Consider the following 25,719-nt stretch of genomic DNA (forward strand, 5'->3'; position numbering starts at 1 on the left):
TCTCTCTCACACACACACACACACACTCACACACATTCACTCACTCACCCTATTTTCCTATGTCAATTGCACCCTCCATGAAGGGATTCTTGATGCTACCAGCCAATGGGACACCTTCCTTGGAGTTTCCACGGTATTTTGAAGCTACATCAGCTTTGAAACTAACTCATCCTTCAAAATCTTCAAATTAAGTGGCTTTCAGGCTGTTCAAATGCATCCTCGTCCCAGATAAAGTCCGGTTCCTTTAAAAAGGTTCAGAGTCCAGCCGACAACAAAGGGGCACAAGCCTGTAATCCCAGGGGTTGGGGAGGCAGAGAAAGACAGACTCTGTGAGTTCAAGGCCAGCCTGGTCAACAAAGCGAGTGCAGGACTACACTGCCCAGGCTACACAGGGAGAAACTCTGTCTCCAAAACCCAAACCCAAAACCCCAAACCAACAACTATCACCACCACCACCACCAACAACAACAAAAAAAAAAAAAAAAAAAAGGAAGGAAAGAAGGAAAGAAGAAGGCTCATAGCCTAGCTAGCCATGATCTCCCTCTCTCCAGCCTTGGGACTTCTCCATTCACAGTCCTTGGTCACCAAGACTCTTGGTTCTCCTAAATACTCCAAGATCCCCCTTTGCTGTCCTTTTTTTTTCTACCTAGACCTTTCTTCACCCAATCCATTGTCTAGCTAGCCAACAATCATCCCTCAGTGTTAGCATCAGAATCACTTCTGCAGGGAATCCCTCTCAGGTACCGCTAACTTGGGACCAACTTAGAAGCTGAGGGCTCTGCTGCAGCCGCACCTCTGCCTTTCTCTCCCCACACTATGCATCATGTCCAGTTCTCCATGAAGAGCATAATTACGCGGGGTGAGGGCGTCTGGCTCCTCAGCTCTGTTGTAGCATCTGTTTCAGCATGTGTTTGTAATGTGTTTGTAAACGCCGGCTCTCGGTGTTTGTGGTTAAGTAGGTGGTTAAGCTTCCATTGCCCGGAGAAACTATCAAGAGTAAAGAGAAGGTGAGTGGCTAAAGTAATGGATGGCTCCCAGTTTTATTTCCCTTGCCTATGATTTAGCAATGCTATTAGATCAATGTTTTAATATAGCACTCTGAATTCTAAATTCTAAACATTACCAGTAATACATTTAAAAAGAATATGCAAATCATATTACACCACAAACGAGAGTCATTTTGCTACATTGTACATGTACATAAAAAATATTTAACACAGATTGAAAAAAAGCTATCAATAATGTTTCTACACTTCATCACTACAGTGCTATGTTCTAAAAAGCAGGCAGATATGTGCACACATGAAGCCCCAGGGCCCAATTTTCAGCATGGTATAAGCTGAATATGGTGGCACATACTTAACATTCCAGCACTCAGAGGTGAAAGCGGGAGGGTCAGAGGTTCAAGGTCATCCCTGGATATATATATATATATATATATTTTTTTTTTTTTTTTTTTGAGGCCAGCCTGAGATACATGAAACTTTGAAGAAAGAAAGAACTATAAATGAAAAGAAGAAAAAGAAAGCTGGAAGAGGCCTTGGAGAAATGAGCATATATGTACCTCAGGGCATAATCATGACTGGATCCAGCTGCACTGTTCATACTTTCCCCAAACTGAAAGTTATTTAAACTCCTATTCATTGTAGCATGGGCAAATCAGCTGGGGCTTTGTTGATTAAAATGACTTACAGCAGTGAAAATACACTAATATTACAAACAACACAAGTAATTCATTAAAAAAAAAAAAAAAGAACAGTAAACAGGAACTGCAGAGAGTATAGACTGGTGAATCATTTACATAACATTAGACACAAGGAATTGAAATGCAATACTAGTTCCCTCAGGGAAACAGGGACACAGGGTGCTTAGGAGTGACAGTATTCTATTTCTGCAGTCTGAGTGACTGAGACGTGGTGTTACTTTGTGAAAACTCATTGACTTATGACTGTATTACTTGTGCAGTTTTCCCATGTGTGTCATAGTTCAATATATAAAATTGTTTAAAACTAGCTAGATACATTGCAGTAGTAGGGAATACTGCCCCTCTCACCCCCCCACCCTGCCCCCACCCCACCCCCTCCTCCCCTCCCCCTGTCCATGCCCCTCCCCCTCCCACCCCCTCCCCCCCTCCTCCTGCCAAGATGACTGGAAATTCTGGCTACTTCTCATTTGTAGTGGTCTACACACGGCCTACTGAGAAACTGTCCTGATAGCTTGGGCCATAATTGTAAAGAAGGTCTAAGTTTATTTTTATCATACAAAAAACTTTCACTGAGTATCATTCAGTGCTGGTTAACAGTTAAAATTTGGTTAAGACACAGTTTTAACAGGCAGGCACACACTGAGCAAGGGATCTGACATTAAGTTGGGAGGCAGAGTGTATGCATCAGATGACAAGAATCAGTGGTCAAAGTCTCCTTGCTCATAGCCCCACACAGCTGACAGCAAACCGATTAGCCTTCCCTACCCTTATGATTCCCCAGCTTCCGGTTCTCTCCAACTTCCGGCAGGTGTCACTACCGCAGTCTCTGCTCAGGGCAGTCCTGCAGTCCTTCATCTGTCAATAGCTACGCCCTAACCTGAGTCCCGGTGTCACGGTAAGAAATCTCCTTTGGGCCACGAAATGGTTTCTGAGAAGGATCTAGTGACCCCGGCCCCCTCCTTTGGGCACTCATATCCTTGTGCAATTTTCTCGCTACAGGCAGGACCTAGTCATTCCCGTCCAACATCGAGAATACACATGAGGTTGGGTTACAAAAGGGCCGACTGCTGACTTCCGGGCTCCATCTCTTCTCTGCTCACTCGCTCTGTGTCCCAGCATCCTTGCCCTGGGGGTGGGGTGGGGTGGGGGAGCCAGCTGCGTAGCTGGGAATAGCCTGGTCGCTGGAGCCTGGTGATCGTCAAATGAGCGTGCGCTGGGTAAGCCTTCTCCCAAGTCAAGCATTTGGATAATAAGCAGCCCAGGGCCAGGAACCCATCTAAGTTGTACCCAGATGAACCTTTGCACTAACGAAATCTTACTATTTAAAGAGCTAGAAGGTAATTTGTTACATAGCAAGAATACAGCCTACCTTTGCTCCAGCCCTGCCCCAGGCGAGGGTCTTTCCTGGTATTACCCAAGGTCTCCCACGGTCACAGTCACTGTATTTATCTCACACCTTGTAGGAATGGCTTGCTTACAAGCTCATCTTTCCCATGGAAGGGTCCAGGAACTCTGTCTTGAGCTTTTTTATTTCAGTTATTAGAACTAAAGTTGTACTCAGTATGTGTTTCATTAACACATGAAAGAATAAGAAGCCATTTAATCTTGGAAAATAAAAATCTCTTAGAAAAGAAAAAAAGAAAAACAAAACAAAACAAAACAAATCTCTTAGATTCTTAATCTTCTAATTTGAAAATGACAACAAATAAAAGTTATGGGAACATTTACAAAGTAAATGAGCATATCCTGAGAAATAATGAGGCGTGAACTATAAGAGAAAAGGAGGGTCCAAATTTTGGGTAACTAGGTACCCATAAGAGAAATAATGCCAGAGATGGAAGAAGCTCATAGTCAAAGATGGAGATGTCTAAACTGAGCCATTTTTGAGCATGCTCACTAGGCTCATGAGTGGCAGGCTTGACTCTTAGAAAGAAGTTTTTTAGGAGATAGATTTAGGAGCTAAGACTATATGTATATATACCTACCTATGCATGTATGTGTATATATGTAGGTATATATACCTACCTGTGCATGTATGTGTATGTATGTAGGTATATATATATGTACTACACACACACACACTACAGGACAGGAGCCAAAAGCCTAGTATGTTGTGGATTGATAGACACACAGACACACTATGGGGCACTTTCATCGGCAGGAGGACAGACATGCATATGAGGAGGTGGGCAGAAGTGAACAGAAGGGTCTTGTAGGGCTGGAGAGATGGCTCAGTGGTTAAGAGCGCCACCTATTCTCACAAAGGTCCTGAGTTCAGACCCCAGCAACCACATGGTGGCTCCCAACCATCTGTAATGTGATCTGATGCCCTCTTCCGGCCTGCAGTTGTACATGCAGGTAGAACACTGTATACTTAATAATAAATCAATGTCTTTAAAAAAAAATAAGGGTCTTGTAGAACTATAACAATGTGGCAACCCAGGGAGCGGATATAAATCTTGACAAGACAGGGGATAATCAACAATCCAAATGCAGCAAAAGTCAAACCATTACCTTGTGGTGGTTTAAATGAGAACAGCCCCATGGATTCTTATTTGAATACTTGTCTCCCAGTTGGTGGAACTATTTAGGAAAGATTAGGGTGGCCTCACTGGGGGAAATGTATGGCTAGGGGCAGGCTTTGAGATTTCAAAAGACTCATGCCTGCCTCCTCCATGCCAGCCACCTCCATGCATGCCTCCTGCATGCCTGCCTCCTGCATGCCTGCCTCCTGCATGCCTGCCTCCTGCATGCCTGCCTCCTCCATGCCTGCCTCCTGCATGCCTGCCTCCTGCATGCCTGCCTCCTGCATGCCTGCCTCCTGCATGCCTGCCTCCTCCATGCCTGCCTCCTGCATGCCTGCCTCCTGCATGCCTGCCTCCTCCATGCCTGCCTCCTGCATGCCTACCTCCTCCATGCCTGCCTCCTCCATGCCTGCCTCCTGCATGCCTGCCTCCTCCATGCCTGCCTCCTGCATGCCTGCCTCCTCCATGCCTGCCTCCTGCATGCCTGCCTCCTCCATGCCTGCCTCCTGCATTCATGCCTCCTCCATGCCTGCCTCCTGCATGCCTGCCTCCTCCATGCCTGCCTCCTCCATGCCTGCCTCCTCCATGCCTGCCTCCTGCATGCCTGCCTCCTCCATGCCTGCCTCCTGCATGCCTGCCTCCTCCATGCCTGCCTCCTGCATGCCTGCCTCCTGCATGCCTGCCTCCTGCATGCCTGCCTCCTGCATGCCTGCCTCCTCCATGCCTGCCTCCTGCATGCCTGCCTCCTCCATGCCTGCCTCCTGCATGCCTGCCTCCTGCATGCCTGCCTCCTCCATGCCTGCCTCCTGCATGCCTGCCTCCTGCATGCCTGCCTCCTCCATGCCTGCCTCCTCCATGCCTGCCTCCTCCATGCCTGCCTCCTGCATGCCTGCCTCCTGCATGCCTGCCTGCCTTCTTTAAGTTTTGCCACATCAATGGAAAAGTAACTAAGGCTTCACCTTTTAATTTAGTAGCTGGAAGATTACTGAAGTCTGTAGCTAATTATATGTTTCAAAGATGCTGCAATAATATTCCTATCCTGTAGGTTCTTAAAGCCCCTTTAAAAAAATTGGGGTCTCGCTTTGTAGCTCTGGCTGGCATGGAACTCACTAGGTAGGCTAGCTAAACTTGAGTGCACAGAGATCCACCTGTGTCTGCCTCCCTGATGCTGGGGTTAAAAGCATATGTCCCCAAGACCAATTCTCATTGTAATGTTATCACCAATGAGTGATGGGGGATTTGCCATCTTCCCTTTAATTCTGGGTATCTTGTGACTTCTTTAACTAATGAAGTGTAGTAGAAGTGATGTTGTAGGATTTCTGAGGCATAAACGCCATTTTTACCCTATTCATTGGCAAACCAAAACATCTCCTCTAAGAAGCCATACTACCCAAGACCACTGCCTAGAGAGCCTGCAAGTAGGTCTTTGACTAAAAGACCCAGTCTTTGCACCACCGTCCTAACTCAGGAGTTAGATGTAGAAGCCATGGTGAATCTAGCTCACAGCTATAAAGTCACTCTCAGACTTCAAAGTCCTCCCGGATGAGGCTCTGGTTTAACAGAGTGGAAACAATCCAACTTCCTGACTTTCCGAACTCTCGGGCATGATAAGATGGCTGCTTTGTGCCAGGAGCTCCTAACACTGACTCTGGAGAAGGCAGCGTCCATGGTGTGGCCAGGACAGATGGCCTGGAAATGTGATGGAGCAGAGGAAGAGGGTGATTGGACAAACAGAGGGAAACGAGGAAAGTCAAAGTGGAGGGTGACAAAAGGGGAGAGCTGTGCAGAGCAACAGGGAAGGATTTGGCTTGAGGGATTTCTGCTACAGCTAGTAGAATGTAATGGAATTTGTCAGGAGAGAAAGGTTCAACAACACGATGGACTCGTGGCCCAGAGAACTGTGGGCTGCCGGAAGTCGAAGGTCCAAAGACCGAGGTTCCTTGTAGGTCAGTGTGCGGGGATCATGAGGATGAGACATGACATAGCTGAGCAGAAGGAAGAAGGAACCAGAGAGTAAGATACCAGCTTGTGGCCAAGACCTTGCTGAGCTCTGGGGCTGGTGGCTGACACAGAATGGAGATGACAGCCTAGGAGGAAAGAAAGTCCCAGAAGGTCAAACCGATCCACTGTCAACCCAGGACATAAAATCTCCAGGGATGCCATGGGACTTGAGACAGAGAACAAGACCATGAGCCAGGCCTTGAGTGGCTATGAAGAGTGTAGGCCAGTGGTCCATGCCCAGGATCAGGAGAGGTGGGTAGCCTGAGACTTTAAAAAAAAAAAAAAAAGAATTGAGCATAGACAAGCAGTAGAGTGGAAGAGGCGGACAATCCAGCTGCCACTTCTGCCTCTGAGTTTCATGGCTCCAGAAAACATTTTTCCCTTGAAGGTCTGCAGAAGATATGAAAACTTCTGCTAAGACAAACATGAGAGACCCTTCTGTGAGGATGTTGGGGGGGGGAGGCAAGGGTGAAGAGGGGAGGGGCCCCAGAACAACCATCAGGAAGAGGGTTCCAGAGGGTGTAATGGCCGTGTAGGCATTTGATCAGCAACGGACAAGAACTGCAAGGAGTGAAATTAATGGTCAAGGGAAAAGGCAAGGGTTAAGACGGGCAGGGACCGTGTTTGCTCTGGAGCCCCTGTTTTAGCCAGGGTCTATGCTAGAGTATACAGAGGCGACATCTTGTGTTAGGAGGCCTTGGGGGTCAGAGTCTCTGCCCCCATGGCTAGGTCTTCTCACTTTACTTCAGCTCCCTTCCCCTAAGCTTCTCCACTGGAGTCTGGAGTTTCCCATACCTGGCAGTGGGACCTAAGGCTAGCTGATTGGCAAGGACAGTGTTGGAGAGAGGACTCCATTGCTGGGGGGTAGGGAGGGTCATGCTTGCTTGACTCCAAGATCCCTTAGACAGCCCAACCATCTTGAGTCAGGAAGTTACAGAGAGCAGTGGCCCTTCCTGTTATGACTTGTGCTATAAATGAAAAAAGGAAAATATGAGCGAATTCTTGAACTCTCATGAGAGCGGGACAATAAAAAGCCATTTGACCACCCAACTGGAAGCTCATTTTAAATATCTTTTTCAGCTATTTTAAGACAGAAACAGACAGGCTCCTATTCATAAGTGCGGTGAGTAAGGGTGCCTGTGACAGGGTCACCCTAGAGCCTCCACCCTACTGAGTCCTAGGGCAGCAGAGAGAGGAGTGTGATCCTGCTCGTGGACAGACCTACACTCGGCACTCCAGGAGGACATTCCACATGTCCATTTCTCAACCTCTTCTTACATCCTTTGCTTTTCATGGAGTTCACAGGACCCTTGCAGTGGACAGATCAGCAGGCTTTTCTGGGTCAAGTGTCAGGCTTCTAGGTTGCCTTCACTGGGCCAGGAGGCCTGTTATCAACTTCATTTTAGGGATGTGGAACAGTGGTTTAGAAAAGAACATCTCTTCCTGAATTCTCAGAAAGGGAAGCTGGGAGGTGACACAGTCAAGCTCCTTGGTTAACCTAAGAAACCACTCAAGGTTTGCCTTTCTTGAATGAGGTATCGATCATCAGAGCCTTCAATGCCTGTCACCCTGAGTCTCTCTACCTTCTTCACAGTGCTTCTCAGTGGCCTTGTGGCCAGGCATGGTGGCCCTCACCTGCCATACCAATATTGGAAAGGGGGGCAGGGAGTGGGGGGGAGGGGGAGACTGAGAGTGCTCAAGATCAGCCTGGGCTACACTGTGTCAAATTGCGCAATTCAGTGCAATGCAATACATTGATAAAATGTCCTTGTTTTAACTACAAAGTAACCAGGCTCCCTTCATACTAGACTCGTCCTGTGGTAGAGGTCATTTTTCAGGCACCCCCACTCCAACAGACCCTGTTACCTCAAGAAAAAGAGAGTGAGGTTAAGTGAGCTAGGGCTCTGCTGGGCTGGGGATCCCTGAGTACTGTTTCTCCTGAACCGTGTGGTCTTGGGGTGTCTCTTGTCGCTGTCACTAGGTTTTCTCCCCATCTTTCAGATTCCCCAGGTTAGGATCTGATTGGCTGGCTCCTGATTCTGCCCTGAACCGTATAGGTCACAAGTCAGCAGCCAACCTAACTTGACTGCGGCTGCCTCTTTTTCTGTCGGTGATGAGTGGAGTGGGGCAAAACCAGCCAGGCTGAGAAACGATGCCCTACCCCACGTCACCCAAGACCCATTTGTCAAACTGTCCTTTTAGAAGGAAAAACACCAACATTTTTCACATAATTCTAAAACTCCACTGGGCCTGAGGCCTTTTGAGGTCTGTTTGTTTGTTTGTATTTGTTTTTGTTTTTTGAGACAAGGTTTCTCTGTGTAGCCTTGACTGTCCTGGACTCACTTTGTAGACTAGCCTGGCCTTGAACTCATGGAGATCTGCCTGCCTCTGCCTCCCTGAGTCGTGGGATTACAGGTGTGTACCACTGTGCCCAGTTTGCCTTTTGGGGTCTTTATAAATGTTTTTACTTTGAGAAATTACAATACGCCGGCTCGCACAGTCCTCATGATACACAGCTGAGTTCACTCTTGACCTCCTCTGCGTCACCCAAGTCTGTCTACCTCCGTGCCTCTACATGGGCCTTCCTGTGCAGGTGCTGCCAGGTGGCCTCCATGCACTGCCATCTTTGCCTCCTGCCACACCTGCTGCTCTTCTGGGACTTGTTCTGTGTGCTGTTGCCATGTCTCTTGGTTTCTAGTGCCAGCACCCAAGCCCAGCCCAGCACTCCAGACACAGCAGGATGGTGGTTCAGGGAATGTCACCAGGGTGAACATCTGCCTGCCGGTTTCCTATTCAGACAGGTGGTTTCAAGACTCGGGCTCCTGATAACTCAAAGGGCTTTGCTTGTTCCGTTTTAACTCACAGGCTACCTAGCCCAGGATCCAAACAGGAGCATGTAAAGTTGAGGCGGGAGAAGGGCACAGCATGTCTCTCCCACACCCTACATTAGCTTGTTTGGAACCATCCTTTTCCCCTATGGAAAAATACTTCCCAGGAAACTCCATGCTCTTGCAGGTCAATAGACTCAGGAGAGGCCTCGCTTACATATATGACTCTCGGTGGAGGCTGCTCCTTTCTTGGCAATTGAAAGACTCGGGGCCAACCTTTCTTTCTTCTTAGGGCCTGGTGTGAGGAGGGAAACAACACATGATGTTACTTCCCTCTGGGCAGAACTGGTGTGAGCAGTCATCAGAAGATGCACATAGTGCCAGACAGTGCCTGGCAGCTGGCCGGAGAGTTCAGGATTGTTTTGGAGTTCTGTTGTATCTTACTTTCTCCGTCCTGATTGTGAGTTGGTTCTCCTCCTCCTCTTTTTTCTTCCTTTGCTGTTGACTGTGTGTAGAGCAGTGAAAATGCATGAGTGCATTAGTGAACTGACTGTAAAGTAAGCATCTTTCCAAACTGCCCATGAAAACAGTTTGTTAATAGTGGCCAGAGATATGGGACTTTATACATTACGCTCCTTTTCTCACAGTGACACAGTGTGCTACTGACTGTAGCTACAGCTCCACAAACATAGTGCCTCTCCCATTTCTGCCCTGAGGGCATCTATGCAATATATCCCTTCTCCAACCTTCCTTGAGGTGAGTCAGGGAAAGAAAAGTCCCTGCCTGGATGTTTTGGATCCTAAGCTTCTAGCCATTACCACCCAGGCATCATTAATCTATCCATCATCAATCCACCCATCGCCCATCCATCTGTTCGTCACTCATCCATCCATCCATCCAACTAAACCCTGAGCCTAAGTTTACATATCCAAAAGATAGGGATAGTTGGTCTGAGGTTTAAGTCACGTGAAACATGTCAACTTCCTGGAACATCATGAGCTCATTAATATTTATTCCATGTGTTTATCTTTCTTTACTAAGGAGCCAACTTCAGGAGAATTTTAATGCTTTGGACAGCCCCATCCCTGTGACTGAATAATGCTCGGTGCCTGGAGTGTGATGGATGGGTTTGGAGAGGGAGAGGAGAAAGGCTAAGTGAGGGACTTTTGTCTTTCTACTGAGTTTTTAACGGCTTCAAGACGACATGGACAGGGCTGGAGTGATAACTCAGTGGTTCAGAGCACCATCTACTCTTCTAGAGGAACTGGGTTCCACCCCCAGCACCTGTATGGTAGCTCACAACCATCCATAACTCCAGCCCCTTCTTCTGGCCTCTAGGGGCATAGCATAGATACAACGTACAAACATGTGTAGGCAAAACACCCCCTCCCTCCCTGCCCAACACACACAAAATAATAAAATAATTTTTCAAAAAGAACACCTGGAAGCCAGAGGATATGTCCAAGTCATAAACCTTACATTTTCGGTGCACTCTCAGCAGCAGTTCTTGGTAGAAAGGGACCTTTATCACTCATCATCACTAGACACTGGGAACCTCAGACTTGCCCAAAAGGAGCCCACAGCCCCATGTAGTAGAGCAATAAGGAAGCCCATGAAGAGGTCTGAGCTATGTCCTGTCCTAACACCCATAAAGGTGCAACTGGCTGTGAGAGATCCAGAAGGCTCCTCTAGAGACAAGACATCTTGATTTAGAGGGATGGTTAGGAGTTGGCTGGACAGCTAATCATTTGTTGTCAACAAGACTGTTGCTAAAAATATCATTGTTTGGGGAGACAGCGCAACCCACGGTAGAGCTATGGACCCACACACAACAGAGTGGTCACAGTTGATGGGCACTCAGTGCCTATCCCCATAGCTGTTCCCTGGCTCTTCTGGGTGAGGCTAGCTCACCCTGTCCAGTCCCTGGATGCCAGCCTGTCCAGTTGCCTGACACCTTGATCATTTTAAGTGGATGGGAGTCTGGAATAACTTTGTCATTTAGAGCAGATAGACCTGACTTTAAACTAGGTCTCTTCCACTTCAGCACACAAGGCACATTACCTTGGCTTCTTGTACACTCTGTTTCCCATCTGTATAATGATACGACAAGGGGCCTCTGCAATACAGCACTGATGGGAAGTTGCATCTTCAAAACGCTCTGGCCTGGGCCATCCGTAGCTGCATCTGAGCGCATCACACATTTCTGCTCAGCCAGATGACTGCCTCAGAATGTTTGCTGTGGGGATGCTCAGAGAGCTCCGCGACCGTACATGGAAGGTACTTGAGACAGTACTGAGTAAGGTCCAACCCAGCCCTCTCGGAGCTCACTGTGTGGATGGAGGAGGCTGGACATGGGGCGGGGATTGGGGGATGGGGGATTGGGGGATTGGGGGGGATGGAGGTGGGGGATGGCGGGGAAGGCAGCTCTGGGTATAGCTCCTGGCACCTCTTTCTAGGCCACTTTTCTTGCTGACATCGCAAGCATTCTCTAGCAGGCACCCTTCCAAGCACTGTGGACAGATCTCTAGAAGCCATAATTATGAAACTGGTACCTCGGCATCACTTGGCATTATTTGTTTATTTGAATTCCTTATCCTTCTTAGGTGTAAATTACTCAGGACTGACTTTCCCAAGTGGCTCATACTGGCATCAATCGGAACACTTTAGCACAGTGCCTGGGACATGAGAAAATATTCCCCCCCCCCAAAAAAAGATGGCAAAGGAAGCAATCCATTTATTCAGTAACATTTCCTGAGTTCAGACTCTGAAGCAGGCACTGTGCTAAGCACAAGGGCACACCGGCAGGGAAGCCAGCAGGTCCCTGACTGACTGAATCAATGGCTGTCTGGTTCATTGACTGGCGCTGCATGACCTCTGAGGACCCAGCCTGCACAGGGCTGGAGGTGACACCAGCATCCTGGTGTGACACAGGCCCTTCTGGGTGTCCTTTGCCTCCTTCCTGCTGAGCCTCAGTGGGAGATGGCTGCCCACTGTGGTTTACCTTGAGCTGCGTGCTCCGAGCTGGGTGGCCTGCTGCTGTATTTAAATAGCAAGCATCTGCATTTTTAATGTTGACTGGAATTGGAAGAGCAGGGATGACCTTTCCAAAGCGGTATTGGTTTTTCCATGATTGGGCTGAGCTGGCCTCCGGCAGGTGCTCAAATGGAAAGTGTAAAGTCTTTGCAACATCACGAAAACTGCAGAATCATTCTAGGGCACCGGGCAGTGCTGGCACTCTGAAAGCCCCCCTCCCATTTCACAGTTGTTCCCTTTGCTAAGTCCTCAGCCCAGAGGGCAGACAGTGTGAGGACCATGAACCCTGAGTCCAAGGAGAGGAAGACAATGTGCCCAGGAGTGATGAAGCTCGGAGGTTCAGAACCAGAGCCCTGGCCTCAGAACTGCTCCAAACACAGCCTCTGCGCCTTGCGCCACCTGGGGGCTTGGGCTAGTTGCTCACCTCCCCTGGCTTCCTCACTTGCAAATGCAGGACTGAGAAAGCCTACTTCACATATGTTGGTGATGCTTTGTGGACAGTGGCTTGTGTCCTTGTCCCCGCAGCTACATGCTTAAGCTGAGAACCCTGGACTCTTGGGCCAGATCTCTTACTAAGGGGTCCAGTGGGCACAGACAGGTAAAAGACGCTGAGCTGGTGGTGTGTGTGTGTGTGTGTGTGTGTGTGTGTGTGTGTGTGTTGAATCCAGGCTCTCACACATCTAAATATGCACTTTCTCACTGAGCTACACACTCAACCCTGTAGTTGGGTAAAAGCAAAACTTATTTTCATATTCACTTCATTTTGATGATGACAAATAAAACGCCCTGTGACAGCCTGTCTGCATAGGTCATGGCATAGGTCATGCATAGGTCTGCATAGGTCATGGCATCTGTGTTTCAGTTCTCTGCTTTATTTTTGTTTTTTTGTTTTTTGTTTTTGTTTGGAGTTTCCACCCACAGTAGGGTAGGAATGGAACACTGGGTCTTCTACATCTTAGGCGAGCACTCTGCTACTGATCGCTACCCCCAGGCTTTTCTCTGTTTATTGTAGTAAAATCCACACCGCTGTCCCATGGGGTAGGCAACAGACACATGTGGCTATTTAAATAAAATTAATTAAAATCACATAAAATTGAAAATCAGCCGCTTAGTTGCAGTCACCATACTTCAAGGGCTCTGTGGTCAGAGGTAACTAGTGCCCACTGCAGATATAGGACATTTTGCTTATTACAGAAATCACCATTGGAGAGTGCTAAGTGAGAGAAAGTGAGCGTGCAGGAGGGAGGAAGCATGGCTTGTGGGTCTCTTGTGTTAGCTGTAACAGATCAGAGCAATCTTAGTAGTTAAAACAGGACAGACCTCTCCCATCCACACTAGCACAATCTATTGCTGTTTAGACAGTCTCGTGGTGAGATTTCACAGCGCAGTTTCTAGGAAGCAAAGCCTCACGCAAACCTCCTGTTCCTCTGGCTCTGACAGTCCTTCTGCCCCTCTCTGCAGAAGTGATCCCTGAGCCTTGCATGCAGGAGCTGAGTTTTAGCTGTATCGGGTGGGACTGGGCTCCACTAACAGTTTTCTGTTGAAAGACCATACTTCCCAGTTTCCCTTTCAGACTTTGGAAGTCATTTCTGGCCCTATAGGGGGCCACGTCACATCTTCTTCTGTAGGCATTTTTGGCCATCCCCTCATGTTGGTGACAAAAGTACTTCTTGCTGTGAGTACACACAGTCCTACCTAAGGTCAGACCAAGTCTCCCTTGGTTTCATTCATTCGTTCGTTCATTCATTCTGCCTTTTGTCTCTCACAGTTTCTTAAATAATCGAATAACCACAATCCTGTTTGTTTTCTGCAATGGTCTCTGTCTGATGCAAGAGAAGTTTCCTTAATGAAGGTGAGAGCTACAGTTATCTGTAAGCACACCGACAGATATTTAGGATGCAGTTAGGAGTTATGCTGGTTTGTTATGTAGGTTCTCCAAGATTCAAGATTTCATTAGCCCCGGGTAGTAGGGAAGAGCACACCAACTAATCTAATACAAAATGTCAGCCCTGAAAGCATACATACAAGTGATGTTATACAGACTGAGCAGGTTGTATTTAAAAGCATACATACATACATACATACATACATACATACATACATACATACATACACACATATATACATACACACATACACACATACACACACATATATGTAATAATAATTAAATAAAAAGAGGTTGTGGATGGAAAGCAAGGGGTGGGGCACGTGGGGGGTTGGAGGGAGAATAGGGAAGGGGAAATGATATAATTATATTGAAATCTCAAAAAACCTGTATGATCACATTTGCAAAGTCTCTTTGTCGTGTTAAGGTGACAGTCATAGGTTCCTGGACTTCCCTGAATGTAGGCATTGTGGGTCTGATCTATTCCAGACAAGCAGATGAGAGTAAGAGAGGGTGCCAAGGGAAACATGCTATCTTTCCAGAACATTCCTCATTCACGCCTGCCCTTGCACTCGTTCACCCAAGTGTGGAAATCCATCTGAACATTTGTACATTCAGATGGAAGAACAAAGTTTTCTTCTCTGAAAGGGGCAGTAGGAAGGTAAGTTCAATTTTGATTTGTCATGATGAACTTTACCATTTAAAACTCAGGTGTGTGTATTTCATCCCATTCAGGGTGGTAAAGGACCCTTTGTAACTTGTCAGGAAAGGAAAGCGTCCCATCTTCAACACCCATAAGCAGATATCACAAGTGTTTCCAGGCTCCCCCCACTCTCACCTTTCTCTCTCCCTCTCTCTCTCTCTCTCTGTCTCTCTCTCACTCACACACACACAGACACACACAGACATACATACATACACACACACACACACACACACACATACCACACAGCTGTACAGCAGAGCCTGGTGCTGCCTTGTCCTTCCAACCTTGCACTCTCCTCCACTCCTTGCCTCCCTACTTCTGCTGCACACACCGTGTGGGGCCCCCCTTCAAGGAGTACCCAAGAGACACCTTCTCTGCCTGAGGATGTTGGTCTAAACAGTTCATCACGTCCTGCCTTCTGGACATTCTCCAGATCCGCTAGAATGAGGATGGTCTCTTCTTTCTCCAGAATTTTTTGTTTGTTTGCTTGTTTGGGGTTGAGACAGGCTTTCTTTGCATAGCCTTAGCTATCCTGGAACTCGCTATGTAGACCAGGCTGACCTCGAACTCACAGAATTTGCCTGACTTAGCCTCCCTAGTCCTGGGGTTAAAGACATGCACCACCACCTCCCGGCTTTTCCCCAGAATCTTATTCATCCATTATTCAGAACATTGCCCAATCTTACCCTCTCCATCTCCTACTCTGTCTCTCTTCACCACCCTCCCATGGTGGTGAATCCCAAATTCTAAGAGGAAAAAAACCAAACAATATTTTGTATGTGTGGTTGTTTTGCTTTTGTTTTATAAATTTCCAGCCCACCATAGAACACTGATTTTGTTGTTTTGTTTGTTTGGTTGGTTGGTTTCTTCAAGACATGGTTTCTCTGTCTAGCCTTGACTGTCCTGGACTCGCTTTGTAGACAGGCTGGCCTAGAACTCACAGAGATCTGCCTGCCTTTGTCTCCCAAGTGTTGGGATTAAAGGCATGTGCCACCACTGCCCATCAGAACACTGATTTTGTAGGATTAAAAAAAAAATGTATTAGTCTATCGCCTCTAATGAAATACCTAAGGAAGGTTTGTTAGCCATCAGGCACCTCCAACCCCCAGCTCCAAGGACTTGGTGACAACAGGGCTTGTTATCACCAGCCACATACCTCCACTGTCACCCTCCCTGCATACTTCTCCCTGTACAGGCCTTGTAAAAGGACCTGCTCCCTTCCCCCACCTCTTTCCCTCCCCCCCTAATCCAGAGACAGTCTCTGTAACCCTCCCTTAATAAACATCCCACGTGAGACCTGTTGCATGGTGTGACATTATGGATGCCGTCATATAGCTTTGCTGCATAACTACAACAAGGTTAATTAAATAAAGAAAAGAAGTTGATGCATCTAGAGGCCCAGATTGTCCTTGGCATCAGCTCAGGTCTGTAAGGACCTTGTGTAGACAACATCACCATAATGGGCACATGTACAGGAATGACGGGTCACACAGCCAGTGAAGCTGAGGAGTAGCCACACTAGTGCTTTTATTGCAGTAGCCGTGAAACTGAGGGCCTCCCAGGAGAGCCAACTGCCTTCCCCCGTCCCAAGGACTTCTGGAATGACCTAAGGATCTTTCACCATCCTGACTTCTTAGTGGTCCAACACTCCAACCCACGGAACTCTGGAAGTTAAGCCACATGCGAACCCGGCAACGTGCAAGCAAGCTGCAAGCCTGTGTTGTTATTAGGTGCAAGTTGCTACAAGGACTTCTAAGTTCTTACTCAATGTCTGTTCTTTACTCATCTTTATCCAATAGCAATTTACAAAGTGTGTGAGTCTCTAGGCTAAACTTGGAACGGTGCCGTTGCCTGGGCCCTGAGGAAATTCTGCATGTGTTCAACACCAGACACACTTCGAGGAGGCCGCTGTAATTCACCCTCCCTGTGCTCTTCCTGCTGCCTGAGGGGACACACAAAGGAGTAGTCTTCACGGAGGAGCCCTTAGAATGAGCCAGCCCATGGTGTCAGCAGGCAGATTTTTCTGTGGACCCAAATTTTTCCTAAGTAGTTTGGGCATGTACTTCAATTCTGATTTGATACCTGAAGCAAGGCTAAACTTAATTAATTAATTAACTTATTATCATTATTATTTTGATTTTTCCGAGGTAGGGTTTCTCAGTGTAACAGCCCTGGCTGTCCTGGAATTCACTCTGTAGAACCTCTTGTAGACCAGGCTGGCCTTGAATTCACAGAAATCCACCTGCCTCTGCCTCCCAAGTGTTGGGATTAAAAGCCTGTGCCACTACGCCCTGTTTAATTATATTTATTTATTTATTTATTTTTAAAGATTTATTTATTTTTAAAATATATAGTGTTTTGCCTGCATGTAGACCTGCAGGCCAGAAGAGGGCACCAGATCTCACTATAGATGGTTGTGAGCCACCATGTGGTTGCTGGGAAGCAATACTCTTAACCTCTGAGCCATCTCTCCAACCCCCCCTTTTTTAAATATATATTTTTAAAATTTGTTTAAAGATTTATTTAGTTATTTGTACAGTCTTCTGCCTGTATGTACTCCTGTAGGCCAGAAGAGGGCACCAGATCTCATTATAGATAGTTGTGAGCCACCATGTGGTTGCTGGGAATTGAACTCAGGACCTTTGGAAGAACAGTCAATGCCCTTAACCTCTGAACCATCTCTCCAGGCCTGTTTAATTATTTTTAACACAGAGTCTGACTCTGTTGCCCAGGCTGGCATGGAACTCAGCAGTCTCCCGCCTTTGCCTCTCAGATCCTAGGATTCTGGGGCAAGTCATCACACTGAGCTTAAGGTTCTTACGTACTTGTGTGCCTATGGACCTTACCCAGAGTGTTTTAATATTTACTATTTTAAATACAGAAAACAGAAACCAGGAGGTTTCAGAAGAACTCATGTACTGGCTGGCTTTGATACAAGCTGGAGTCATCAGAGAGGAAGGAGCCTCAGTTGAGGAAATGGCTCCATGGGACCCAGCTGTAAGGTATTTTCTGAATTAGTGATCAATGGCGGGAGGGCCCAGCCCACTGTGGGTGGTGCCATCGCTGGGCTGGTGGTCCTGGTTTCTATCAGAAAGCAGGCTGAGCAAGTGATGTAAACCAGCCAGTAAGCAGCCACCCTTCACGGCCTCTGCATCAGCTCCTGCATCCAGAACCGTGCCCTGTTTGAGTTCCTGTTCCGACTTCCTTCAGTGATGAACAGCTATGTGGAAGTGTAAGCCAACTAAACTCTTTCCTCCCCAACTTGCTTTTGGTCATGGTGTTTTGTGACAGCAATAGAAACCCTGACTAAAACACATTGGTACCAGTGTAGTGAGGTCTTGCTTTGACAGACCTGATCATGGTTTGCAGGAGGATTGTGGAAGGGCTGTGGAACCTTGGCCTAGAAGAACCGTTGGGTATTAAGAGCTCAGTGGGCTGTCCTGTGTGATCTTAGATGATAAGATGGCTGAGAGCAGAGCAGAGGATGGAGGCCTGGCTTCTGAAGTTTCAGAGGGAAGCTGAAAGGCTCTGTTGGGGCCCCTTGTTATTTTGATTTAAGATCCTGTGGTTCTGGTTAGCTGGGGCTGAAGAATCAGCTGTGATTAACAAGATACCAGAACAAACGTCTAAAGTGAAACTTTGCTTTGCTGGATACTTAACTTGATGCTGGTTGGCTGGAGCTAGGAAATTAGCGGTGCTTAAGAAGAGACTAGCATCACCGAGGTGACCTCTTCTGGGACATGTTTTCTGAGAGCACAGAGAAGCTGTGTTCCTGAAACAGCCAGACTTTGTAATATGTTAGAGTTCCTCTTGTTGTACTGGCTTTGAAGGCATGAAGGGGAGCAACTGAGGCTTGGCACTGTTAAGAGGCCAGGAGAGGCCATTGGTGAAGGTGAAGCTTCAGGGGCAGTTGAAGGCCTAGGGTCATTGCAGAAGAGTTGAGGCTTGACACCATGAAGACAGCCTAGGAGATGCTGTTGTTGACAGTGCAGTCCAGTTGCAGCAGAAGGACGCCAGCGTTTTGGAGATGCCAGTACCATGGGATGACCATCAAGGAAACAGCAGCAGCGGAGTGGAGGCAGCTGGAGCCTGGGAGACAGCTGTGTGCACTACAGAGGGCAGAGCTGGAGAAGTGACCTAAGCGCTTTGGAGGAGCCCAGAAGATCGTGAGTGAGTCCCAGACATTGGACAGTTGGAATTTGGTTTTGCTTTGCTTTAATTGGGATTGTGCCCTGATCTTTCCTGCTTGAAGTATGAAAGCACTTTTACTGGAAGGCACAGTTGACAGGCTTTACCTTTTAAAAAACTTTAGATTTTAGGAGAGATTGGCTAGGCTGGGAGGTGGTGGTGGTGCCGTCTTTAATCCCAGCACTTGGAGTTAGAGGCAGGTGGATCTTTGTGAGTTGGAGGCCAGCCTGGTCTACAGATCAATTTCCGGGACAGCCAGGGTTGTTATACAGAGAGACCCTGTCTCAAAAAACTACATAGGCATGCACGCACACCCCCCACCCCCGGCACGCACGCATGCATGCACAGAGTGGGGGTATTGTAAAGGGTCTGAAATTTCAATGTGTTGAATTTGTAAAGACTGTGGGACTTTTTAAAGCTATTTGTTTTTTGTTTTGTTTTTTTAATTTTAGTAACTTTATTTTCTTTCCACTTTTTCCCTTTGCTCAGGTTTCTGCAGAGCAGCTCAGGACCACTCAGAGGTGGCTCCAACCCACTCGGTGGCCTGTGGTGTGGAAGCTGCTGACTAGTCCTCAGTGGCTGGCTGGGTGCTCCAGGCCTCCGTGGCTGGCTGGGCACTCCAGGCCTCAGTGGCTGGCTGGGCACTCCAGGCCTCAGTGGCTGGCTGGGCACTTCAGGCCTCAGTGGCTGGCTGGGCACTCCAGGCCTCAGTTGCTGGCTGGGCACTCCAGGCCTCAGTTGCTGGCTGGGCGCTCCAGGCCTCTGTGGCTGTCTGGGTGCTCTGGGCCTCAGGAGGGAGCTGCTGGATGGGTACAGAGGGCACCTGTGAAAGTAACTTTTATATGCCTAATTAACCTAGTCCTAGTCCTAGAGGCTTCTAGCCTCCATACAACCTAGGCCTATCTGCTTGATTGTCTCTGAGGCTTACTCCCTCCGTCTGTTAACCTAAGCCTATGGAAGCTTCCAGTCTCCGTACAATCTAATCCAGGCCTAGAATGCTTTCAGCCTCTGAGACTTACTGCTGAATAAGCTCACCCTTTCTAGTTCTTTCTGACCTCAAACACCTCTCCCTGCTGACTGAATCATTCTGGCTTTTCTCACAGGCTCTGAATTGCTCTGCTTGGCCTCAGTCTAACTCCATCAATCTGTTCTAGTCATCTGACTCCTCATATTCTGGCTTGTCCTCTTCTCAACGTCTCTGTAAAATGCTTTCTCTCTCCCTCGTTCTCTGTGCTGTTCCCTTAAGTAACTCCTCTCTCACTTCTTGTGAGAGTTGGGGGGGATCCTGTTCTGTCAAATCTTTCTCTGATTTTTTTTTTTCTGCCACTCAATTAGTCATCACTTTCAAATATGGGTGCTTTCTTTTACAAACTTTTTATCTTTTTTGTTGTTGTTATTTGTTTGTTTTTTGTTTTGTTTTGTTTTTTGAGACAGGATTTTTGTGTGTAGCCCTGGCTACCCTGGACTCGCTTTTGTGGGCCAGGCTGGACTTGAACTCACAGAGAAATGTCTGCCTCTGCCTCCTGAGTGCTGGGATTAAAGGCGTGCACCACCACACCTGGACCTAAGCTTTTCTTTACCCGATACTTGTTCTGTACAAGGATGGACTTGAATTCAGAGATCTGCTTGCCTCTGTCTCCTGGGACTAAAGGCCTATGACACCACTGCCCAGCGTGTCTGCATTCCAACCTAGAAGGGCTTTGGATGTGATCCCTTGCCAGAGCAGCCATAGTTTGAGTTAAAATTCCTCTATAGCCACCTGCACACCCTCAGACCCGTCTGCCACCTCTGGCTGAGCAGCAGCGAACTCAGGAGCTGGCACCATCCATTTGCCCTGGATTCCTCCTTGGTCACAGCCTTCTCAGCAGCTGCCTGCTCCTTCTCCTCAGTCTCCTCTGGGTCTTTGTAGAAGTAGAGATCAGGCATAACCTCCCATGGGTGCTCACGGGAGATGGTGCCACACATGCGGAGTACTTCCGGGGCCAGCATCCACCATGTCAGACCCATGGAGTGAGCTCCCCTGTTGTTGCATGGGATGGCAATGCCCACATAGCACAGAGGGGAGTCCTTGTTACCCACAGCAATGGTGGGCAGGTTGACATAAGACACCTTTGTGAGGGGCTGGTGGTCAGCCCTGAGACCAGCCTCCACTAGAAGCTGAGGCTCCCTGAAGGGTCCAATGGCAGCAGCAAACTTCAGCATGACTTGCAGGCCAGAGTTCCTGGAGGAGATCACATTGACGTCAGCAGGATTCTCAATGGCAGCAATAGCCCGAGTTGCAAGCAACAGCTTCTCCCGGGTCCTTTTCGGGTTTACGGCGTAGCTGCCATTACTTTCCCTTCTGTAAACTCTCTCCTCCCCAACTTGCTTTGGTCATGGTGTTTTGTCATAGCAATAGAAAACCTGATTAAGGCAAGTCAATTATATTCAGTTATCGAAATGTATTGCTCAGGGTATCTGATGCCCTCTTCAGGCCTTTAGGCCATACAGAAATATTATGCAGACACACATGCAGGCAAGTACCCATAAAACAAAATAAAATTTAAAAAGAGATACAATGACAAAAACCTAAACTAAAAAGAGCATTTTTAAAAGATCTGTGACTCAGAATTGCTTATGTGATACTATCTTGTAGTGGGAAAATGATCTACTATAAAATTTGAAGACTTTATAAAAATTCACTATATTTCAAGTCGTCTGCAATGCAACATGATTTAAAAATGCTGTGATTTCTACAGAAACTGTGATTGTGATTTGTGTTGCCTTGCTTATAACGGAAGGACTGATTAATTTCATTTGAAGATGCCTGGCATGGAGGGACGGCTCAGTCATTAAAGGAGGCTCACAACCACAAGAAAATGAAAATGTCCAAAGTGTTTTCTCATTCATTCGTTCATTCATTTGTGTATTTGTTGAGAACCTACTATTGCCTGGCATTGCTCCCACACAGGCAGCTTTGGCCCTAATTAAGTTTTCATTTTTGCTTTAAGTCTGATGTCAACGTACTTCTCACCAGTGGCAATAGTCACTTTCAATAAAATCACCACAGCACGGAGTTAGCCAATGCCGCCCGCAGGGGAAACCAAGGTTAATATCTGCTGGAGGATATTTGATCACGTGTGAACCCCAAGATTGTGAACTGGAAAACCTGTTTCTTGTTTTGGTGTGGCTCAGCCCTAGAACACACCCTTTTTACTTTTGTTTTGTTGTTGTTGTTGTTGTTGTTGTTGTTTATATAGGGTCTCTCTGTGTAGCCTTGGCTGTCCTAAACTCACTTTGTAGATCAGGCCAGCTTCGAACTAACAGCGGTCTGCCTCCTTTGCCTCCCTGAGTGCTGGGATTAAAGGCATGTGCCACCACACCCAGCTCCTAGAACACACCTTTAACCCGAGAACTTTCTGCAAACAAGAGTTAAATAAAATTAACCCTAGGCCAAGAGGCTGAGCAAGCAACCAGTTGACAGGGAGTGAACACAAGTAAACAGGAAAGAAGGACATTGAATTGAAGAGTATTTAAGATAGTGTGGCCGGGTGGTAGTGGCGCACGCCTTTAATCCCAGCACCCCAGAGGCAGAGGCAGAGACAGGCGGATCGCTGTGAGTTCGAGGCCAGCCTGGTCTACAAAGTGAGTCCAGGACAGCCAGAACTACACAGAGAAACCCTATCTCGGAAAACCAAACAAAAACTTCCGGGACTACGGCTGAGTAAGTAGGTCGGCTAGGTGCTTTCTCTGCCTCTTTGAGCTAGCAGGCTTTCACCCCAGCATCCGGCTCCCAAGTCTTTATTGGTAAAATCAAACGTTTGAAATTTTGTTTAAAAACAAGTGTCCTGTTGCAGTGTTTTTATCAACTGAAGAACATGCAACACTGTTTTGTGTATTTCAGATAAAAGACACCTCACTCAATGTACTTGTTTTGTTAGCAATGAACTCAAGAGAGCTAAGGTTTGAACAAAGCTGGCCTGACACAGGTATTTCCTGGAAGGTACTCATAATCTCCTTGCATTTCAGAACAACACTTCAGCCCCACCCTTGGGACTATTTCTTTCTTTTTTAAAATTATTATTTTTATTTATTTAAACTCTTTACAGCCTGATCCCAGCCCCCTCCCTCCTCTCCTCCCACACACCCTCCCCCATTTCCCCTCTCCTTCTCAGAGAAGGAGAGGCCCCCAATGGGTACCAACCCACCCAGCACCTCAAACTGCAGCAGGACTAAGCACAGCCTCTCCCGCTGAGGCCTGACAAGGCAGCCCACTAGGAGAAGGAGATCCAGAGACAGAGGCAGGAGGCCCATATATTGACTAAGCTGCACATCTGCTACTGTAAGGGTCCAAAAATCGCTGAAGGAGGACCCCAGACTCAAATAGTATGTAAAAACAAAATACAAAATAGCAGCTACCCCGAGGAGGAGTTCACAGGCTCTTTTAAAGGTCTCTAGGGAGATCCTATCTGTGGCTGTGTGACTCTAACTGGGATAGCCAGGGAGGCTAGTGACTCCATTTCGGATTGACTGGTGCCTGTGGAAGCTACCTGACTCTAGCCACGGGCCTTTTTAGCAATGTCTGATCCTCTCACTACATATGTGTAGGGGGCCTAGATCCAGCCCACGCATGCTCCTTGGTTGGTGGTTCAATCTCTGTGAGTCCCATGGGCCCAGGTTAGGTTACACTGTAGGTCGTCTTGTGGAGCCCTTGACTGCTTTGGCTCCCTCTGTCCTGCTGCTCACTCTTCAACAGAACTCTCAGGGGCTGTTTCAATAGTGAAATCAATGAAAAAAAAAAAAAAAGCACAAAAAGGCAGCAACTGAGGCACCACAAAAGGGCACACCTTCACAGAATAGCTGCTCAGTCAAGAGGCAGGGTCCCTGCTCACGCCACCTCTGCTGAGAAGGTACAAACTGAGTGGCTCGTACTTCCTGCCACTGAATGTATACGATCGACCTCAATCAAAGTGCTACAGTTGTGTTTTCGGATTGTGGATTCACTTTAGAAAGTAGGTTAATTCAGAATCGTAAAGACCATGGACAATGTGGGCTGAGTCAGGCTTTATGCAATGGTGAAGGTACGCAGCAGTGGGATGGAGAAAGGCGGTGCAGGATACCAATGGCATAGCTCCAAGTGTCATGTATTCTGAAGGACAAAGCAGACAGGGTTTGTTTAGAAATTGGATATTGGTGGAGAAGAGAGAGGGCAGGAGCTTTTGTTGTGGGTGGCTGTGTACCTGGCGTAGTGTTTTCGGAGACAGAAGAGTCATTAGTAAGCTCTGCACCATTGACACTGAAACTTCAAAAACTGTTCTACCCAGAGCTGCCCTTTGAGGTACTGGGCTCTTTACTTAAACCAGCTGGCCCTAGGGCAGAAAAAGAACTGCTCTGACCTCAAAATGGTCCCCAGCGACCTGAGGTGGGCAAGACCCCTTGGCAACTGTGGAGCATTTCCCTTTCTTCCACAGGCTTTCCACCACTCCTGAAAATACTGCCCACTATTGGGATGCCTGCATTTGTTAACTTAGGCTACCCCTGAGGTGGCTGGCAGAGGACGATTGTCAGGCATGCTAGAATGATGCAGAAAAAGAAAGTTGCCCTAGAGGTCCCTTACTCTTCTCTGACCATGGAACCTTCAGCCCACAGTTTCCTGTGTGATGATGGCTATTCTCTGGAGCTTGGGGGCTCCACCCCAAAGCAAGTGGCCAAACTAAGGCTTTACTCAATGAAGGAAGTAAGGCCAAATGGGTCCAGGGAGGGTATACAGTTCTCTTATACCAGTGCTTGAAGGGAAAGAAAGCAAATTCAGGGTGAAGGGGAGCTAGGGTAGGGGCAGGGAGGCTCAGTGGGACCCTCTGTGTGAAGAGGCTAAGTCTAAGGACCAAGTCTGAGCCCATGTCTTTTTCTTCTTCTTCTTCTTCTTCTTTCTTCTTCTTCTTCTTCTTCTTCTTCTTCTTCTTCTTCTTCTTCTTCTTCTTCTTCTTCTTCTTCGTCTTCTTTTTCTCTTTTCTTCTGTTCTTCTTCTCTCTTCTTCTTCTTCTTCTTCTTCTTCTTCTTCTTCTTCTTCTTCTTCTTCTTCTTCTTCTTCTTCAAGATTTATTTATTTATAATTTACACAATACTCAGCCTGCGTGTGAGCCAGCAGGCCATAAGAGGGCACAAGATCTCATTAGAGGTGGTTATGAGCCACCATGTGGCTGCTGGGAACTGAGCTCAGGACCTTTGGAAGAACAGCCAGCGCTTCTTAACCTCCGAGCCATCTCTCCAGGCCCCTGAGCCTGTGTCTCAAGCTGTTCTGAGGTTCTTTTGAAAGATGCCCTCGGTGGCTGCATAGCTGTGAGACCTAAGGAGCTGGTGGCCATGGGAAGATGCCTGCCTCATCAATCTCCTTTATCCAGATCCTATGGGCGTGGCCTCGTTCTGTAGCAAGGCTGTGCCTTGGAGTCAGCAACCCTGACAGAAGCAAAGAGGGTGGCCCACAGGCAACTGGGAGCGATGCACAAGACCTACAGCACACAAGCTGGTAAGGAGACAAGGGACCAGACCTGCCAGTTGAAAAAGCTGCCCTCTGAAAAAGAAAATAGGCACCCCGTGTCTGGACATCAGGGTTCTTGTCCCTGCATCCAGCAGGTAGCCCCTTTTGTGAACATTTTGAAAGCAGAGCGGTTTCCTCATGACCTTCAGATCCAGCAGCCCAGAGCCAGGTATGCAGAGGACCCTCATGCCTATTTGGATAAAGAAAGTACAGGGACTGGGGTAAAGGACTCTCAGAAATACCAAATGACTGCATTTTAGAGTGTCCAACCTCTTTATGAACCACGCAAGGCAATACCCTTATTTACAGACAGAACAATATAAAACTT

At 47.5% G+C, this 25,719-nt stretch overlaps 1 pseudogene; it reads right to left on the reverse strand.

Moving 5' to 3' along the window:
- Positions 1-19,379: 19,379 nt before the first annotated feature.
- On the reverse strand, positions 19,380-24,144 carry LOC127198913 (40S ribosomal protein SA-like; annotated as a pseudogene).
- Between the last annotated feature and the right edge of the window lie 1,575 nt (positions 24,145-25,719).

The sequence above is a fragment of the Acomys russatus genome, chromosome 2, assembly GCF_903995435.1.
Source record: "Acomys russatus chromosome 2, mAcoRus1.1, whole genome shotgun sequence".
In the NCBI taxonomy this organism is placed as follows: Eukaryota; Metazoa; Chordata; class Mammalia; order Rodentia; family Muridae; genus Acomys; species Acomys russatus.